This window comes from Amblyomma maculatum, chromosome 4, assembly GCF_055883805.1.
Source record: "Amblyomma maculatum isolate TAMU_Amacu chromosome 4, ASM5588380v1, whole genome shotgun sequence".
In the NCBI taxonomy this organism is placed as follows: Eukaryota; Metazoa; Arthropoda; class Arachnida; order Ixodida; family Ixodidae; genus Amblyomma; species Amblyomma maculatum.
In genome coordinates this window covers 80,542,975-80,548,996 of record NC_139347.1, presented here as the reverse complement: position 1 = coordinate 80,548,996, position 6,022 = coordinate 80,542,975, and positions in this window count along the sequence as shown.

The window sequence follows — 6,022 nt, the reverse complement described above, 5'->3', positions numbered from 1 at the left end:
TGTGCTTCGAGGATGTGCCTGAAGCAAGTGCCATTCTCACGCTGTCCTTATTGCCTAGAATCGTTGACAGCGAACTTGCAGGAATTCCGAAGTCTTCAGCAATTGCCGCTTTCTTCCTTCCGCTTTCTGCTTGGGCGATTATTTGAGCTTTTTGCTCAAAGGAAAGAGTTTTGCGTTTTTTCACTTGCGTTGCCATCGTGTCTTGCGGATGAAAACTCGTCGTTGTCGAAGAGAAAGGCAGCGAGTGAACAACGCGACCACGACACAAAGCCAAAATGGCGGAACTGCAATCACGTGATTTCATGCTTAATGTGGCTTTGGATTTGACTTGGACTTCTCGCCAATAAAACTAGTTTCGGTTTCGATTTTGAACGCGAAAATTTCGTTGAAGCGGAAACGCTCTGCAAAAATGGTTCGTTGTGCAGAGAAATTTAGGCCACTAATTCTTATAGGATACTCGCGGGAAATAAAAAATTATTCGTTGTCGCGGAAATTTCGTTGTGGCGGTATTCGTTGTGGCGGGATTCAACTTAGTTCAATTTACCGATATATTGTTGTTTGGCACCTCACCAGCTCTTCTTCAGATAATTTTCATCGTCTAAGCTTGCAGGAAGCAATAGTTAATTATGTCCGTTTGGGCTTTAACAATATATTTAACTTGCCCCTCAGAATGGTGCACTACATAAACTAAAAGGACCACAAAAATTATTGTCATATTTGCAAAGACTTTTGACTGCATGGAAATATATTTTCGTTCATTCTCGCTTTTTACTGCACGCTTGAATCATTTTCTTCATACGTCTCCTTTCTGCCTAAGGCGACGTGAAAAAGAAAACATGCGGCCGAAATATCTAACAGATATGCGTCTGGCCCTGCTTCTTCCGATATTCAGAAATGCGCATTAGGCCCAAGTTCAAAGGCTAATTCAAAATAAAAGGTCACAAGTTGACCTCTGAGCTGCATGGAAAATCGAAAAGCGCGACGCATAGCTAAATTTCACGCTTTGGCAAAAAACACCCACTGAGCACGAGGCTTATGCAATTATGCTTATTGTCTTGCTTTTTTAAACAGAGGAAGAACTTAGAATAATTCCAGTATATAACTGTTGAAGTCTCCGCATTACTTGCATAGCATATAATGAAGTAAGCACCACAACTCCGTCACCTTTGAGAGGAAACGTGTTTCCTTCAGTAAGTGAGTATACAGGCAGAAATGCTATGCGTAGGACGCAGTCCTGGCATGGTTATTGATGTTAAACAATAGAGCTGCACTTCTACACTTAATATGGAACGTTCACTTGATGAAAAACACGTAATAGTATATTTAGACACTTAGAATTAGTAAAAATTCTGAACGTTGGTGTTTGATAACTATCCTTTAATAATCTGTCGAAATACGTACTATTATCAGAAAAAGTAATCGGACCGCTGAAGCGGATATCAAATTTATTTCTTTCAACCTAGCATATCAGTACGCAGTGGTGGTGAACGGCGCTAATTGTGCTCGTAAATTTCCTCACTGAAGTGCCGGGGTACGCAGCGATAAAGTATTAAAGCCGTTTTCGCGGTCCATTTGGCTTCCCTGCTGAGAACACATACATCTCCAATAATTCTATTAGGCGTTTAGCGAGGAGAACGGGTTGCATTAGAGCTCAAGAGCGCCAGTACGTGTGTGTTTAAGCACTGCAGTCTGACCGCTGAACGGTTCAGTTCGTTCAAATCTTTGGTCACGTTCGAATGTCCGATTATCATAAGAACCGTGACGGAATTTGCTGAAACAACCAAGATCACGCTCAGTTAACCTTGTTTAAGCGCTTTAGAAGGCACAGCGGCTGTTTCTTTATTGTCTCTCTGGGGTGCTTTATATTTCATTCATGAACTTCTCAAAGGTGCGTCAATCTCAAGGCAAAAATTATACATCAAGATACTTTTACAGATCCTGCTTCTTGTACTTCTTTTCTCTAAAGCTTCCATTACCTCGGTATATACCTAATTCCAACTACAGCAAGGATAGAAAAAGAAGCAGGAAGGCGATGCCACATTATTCGAATAACTATGTGAACCGAATAACCTAATACAACAATACAGATTATTTACCTGAGGACTTCCGGGTTACTGATGTTAAGCCTGCACCGTTACATGAGGCTGACACGGATTCAAAGGTGCGTTTTAAACATCTCTCACGTACAATTCTGCGTGATACTTTCAATGCATAATCAGAAATTCTTCTGATCGTTCTTTTGATTATCATTATGGTCTTTTTGCACTGCCTGCTACCTTTTACTGCAATATTTACTTCCATTTCTTTCGTTTGTGCTACGTTCTCAAAGCCATGTCGGTGCCCTTATCCACGTTTAAGAGTTATTGTTCACTTAAATCAACATCAGTAATTAAGCAGGCTGTAATCAAACGCTGCATTGGTTCTGTGTTTTCTTTTTTTTTTGTGGACTTTACAGACACCGATAGGCATAGGAAAGTTCAGCGTAAAACCTAACTTTACCAGCTTTATGCACAAATAGAGATTTTTATAAAAACAATTGAAGCTATACAGTTTGCGCCCGAAAAGGAGCATTCGCGAAAATGCAGTTTGTGTTTGCAATACACTGTAGGTATTGCATTAAATTCCGCAGGCGTTATGACAGTACATAAAACTATGTTTTAAGTACTTCGGCGACGTCGGTCCCAGAAAGCATGCACCACTTTTTAGGGATGAGGCGGCAGTGTTGGCAGCAAGCAAATCTACACGCGCGGCTACTGAAATCGCCGAACCACGGGTACGACTAAGGAGCAAAGACTTTATTGTGCTAGCATTTTATATACAGTTCTAACGGGTGGACTTAGCAATGTGGAAAAAAAATTAACACTGAACACAGGACTTGCTTTGATCAATTTCTTCAATTTTCTTTGCTGGTGTACTTATTATTATGAAATAATCGAGGGGTCATTCGTTCAACGCTGCCTTGGGTGTTTCCGTCTTAAGTGGCTTGCTCGAAAGCTGTCAACGTCGCTGCTCATGCGAAGCTAAATTTCGAGTTATAACACAAAATATAGCGCCAGGTAACTCTGTGTACAACAATAATTACGTGCCTACTGAGACGGCGGCAAAAACCCGAACACTGGCAATTTAGGATTTTCGTAGATACCCTTGAAAACATCGAGGCCTATAATACATATATAGACGCGGGACATTGTTTACACCGCACAAGGGCGAGCCAAATGATCCAGCACGTTTAGAGGGTTACCGCTTAATGGCGGTGGCGATTTTAATTTTGAGAAACCTATTTGTTAAAAATCGCTTTCACGCAGCTCAAGCAATAATTCTACAAACAATTTTCTCGCAACCTGCATGTGTCGTCGTCTTTGCTTTTTGTGTGATCCGTCCGTGTGTCTAGGCGCTGTCAACCGCTATGGATAAACACTAACCGGCTCGACAGCTTGGCCTACTCAATTTGCTCACTCAGCGTTGTGTAGAGGTCAAAGAATGCGGATAAAGCTGCGAGGGGAAAAAACGCACTAAAATGCAAACTGAGCGGGGATGGAAAGCGCTCCCCTCTTGCCGAAGAAAACTGCTTTTCAAATTACTACTTTAGATATACGTCAATAAGACCAGAATTAATCAAGACATTCATTATAAACAACCGCATTAATCATCTGAAACAACTGCTTATGAAATTAAAATATAAAGAATATCGGACTAAAACAAGCATTTATGCTAATTCATATTTTTTTGTGCGAACTGCAGTGAAATTGTTTGTCCTGCTCAATGTTGTAATGTTTCTAATAGTTTTGTTTTGATATATTTAATAAAAGATATTTATCTTCCCTTATCTCGTCCTGCTCGCGCAATCATTATGAAGCGGTCTGATTCCTAATGACTGTCATATAGCCAAGGCATTATACCTGCATCTAAATAAGGTTAGCGTTTCTCCCCTCTTAGCTCTCGACCCGTATCTTTGACCAGAACTTTTTGCAAACTGCTTGAGCATACCATTGATATAGAGTCATTAACTACGATAACATAATTTTCAAATATGATCGTGTTTTTCACAATGGTTTTTCATATGACACTCAACTAGAAGTCTTTGTTAATGACTTAAAATCATCCCTTGAAGAGGACTTTCAGGTTAGCATTGATTTTCTGGATTTTTCAAGAACTTTAGATCGGGTCCCTTATCACGGACTCCAACTGAAGCCACCTCAGCTCATCGTCCACCCTAATGTGCTCGCCTAGATTAAGGGGATTTTTTTATATATACCTGAGCTCACCTCTTTTTAATCATTCGATCTCTTCTTGTGCTCATGTCGTACACCCTAATAAATCGTGATCATTCGTTTGTTTTTCTAATCCATATTACTTATTTATCTGCCTGCGTAAAATTTAGAGTTCATCTTTTCGCAGACTACCTTGTAATCTACTGTAACATTACTGATGATAGCAACCGCCAATCAGTACAATCTGACCTGAATGCTGTGAGCTCACGGTGATCATCCTGGTAATGACGTCAAGCGTTTTTGAACCAAAAAGGAGATTTGCATTCGTCGCACCCAGCTCGTATTCCAACTTTTACATTTTTCATGGCAATATATACGTAGAACTAACAACTTCATACGAATAATTTGGGGTGCACCTTCAGTTTGACTTAACATGGCATCGCCATATCGAGCTCATCCTGGCGTCGGCTAATCTCTCACATGGCCTTGTTAAACCTAGCAGCAAGGACATCTCTATTAAGGATAAAAAAATTGCTTATAACACTCTAATACGCCCTAAAATTTAAGTTGCTGCGACTGTTTGGGACGCCGATCAAGCCTACGTTACCGCAGACATCGAATGCTCCAGAGCCATGTTGTGCGTTTTATGTTCACATTTCGCAAGAGATACTGAATTAAAAAAGCTTGCAGAAGTGGAAGGTTTATCATATCGTCGTAAACATGCATGCTTCGAGCCTGTCGATTTCTGACTTTATATATATTTGCCTGTGCTCTTCTCTGATTCCTGAAATTTCTTCTTGTATTCCACTCCCCTCCGTAACATCCGACGGGGCGGCCCCGAAGTTATTACAAATAAATAAATAAATAAATAAATAAATAAATAAATAAATAAATAAATAAATAAATAAATAAATAAATAAATAAATAAAGCTTTATAAACATCATTTACTTGGCAGTGATTTACTTAATCACCTCATGTCATCTTTCCACGACGTAATCATTCTTTAAAAGTTGAACACGTAAAGTGTCAGTCATCGCCTTATGCCAAATCATTTGTTCATTGTACTATCAGTAACTGAAAGAAACATGCCATCAGAAAAGGCTGTGGAAACTGACATTCAGTTGTAAGTTGAATTGAATAAAAGAAATACTCAAGATATTTTTAAACACTTTTTTTAAGCCTTTCTTTTCTATCCCAGGAACCAAGCACAGCGAACGATACGCCCCGCCGGGGTGGTGCAGTGGTAAGACGCCCGACTACTGTGCCGGAGTTCCCGGGTTCGAACCCGACCACGGCGGCTGCGTTTCGATGGGGGCGAAACGAAGAGGCGTCGTGTGCTGTGCGATGTCAGCGCACGTTAAAGATCCCCAGGTGGTCGAAATTACTCCGTAGCCCTCCACTACGGCTCCTCTTTCTCTCTTTCCACTTTCATTCCCACCTTCCTTCCTTCCCTTACGGCGCGGTTCGGGTGTCCACAGAGCAAGTGTGACAGTTACTGCGCCTTTCCCTTCCTGTGAACCAATTTAACTTTAACTTTAACGATACAAGGCCAGCGTTTACGACAGCTTCATCCGGTTTCATGCTTCGTTCTGCAAAAAACGCAATACTCTATACATTTCACGTATATTTGTCGAAAGAGAGCCGCTTGCCAAAATACGAGTTTCGTCTTAGGAAAACTTCGACTACAGCTGGTGCTCGAGATTTCTAACCTGAGCCACGTCAAAAACGGAAACAAAAGTGGATATGCAAAATGCATAGTGACTTCAAAGCGCTCGAACCGAGACATATACTCTAAACAGAAACAAACTGG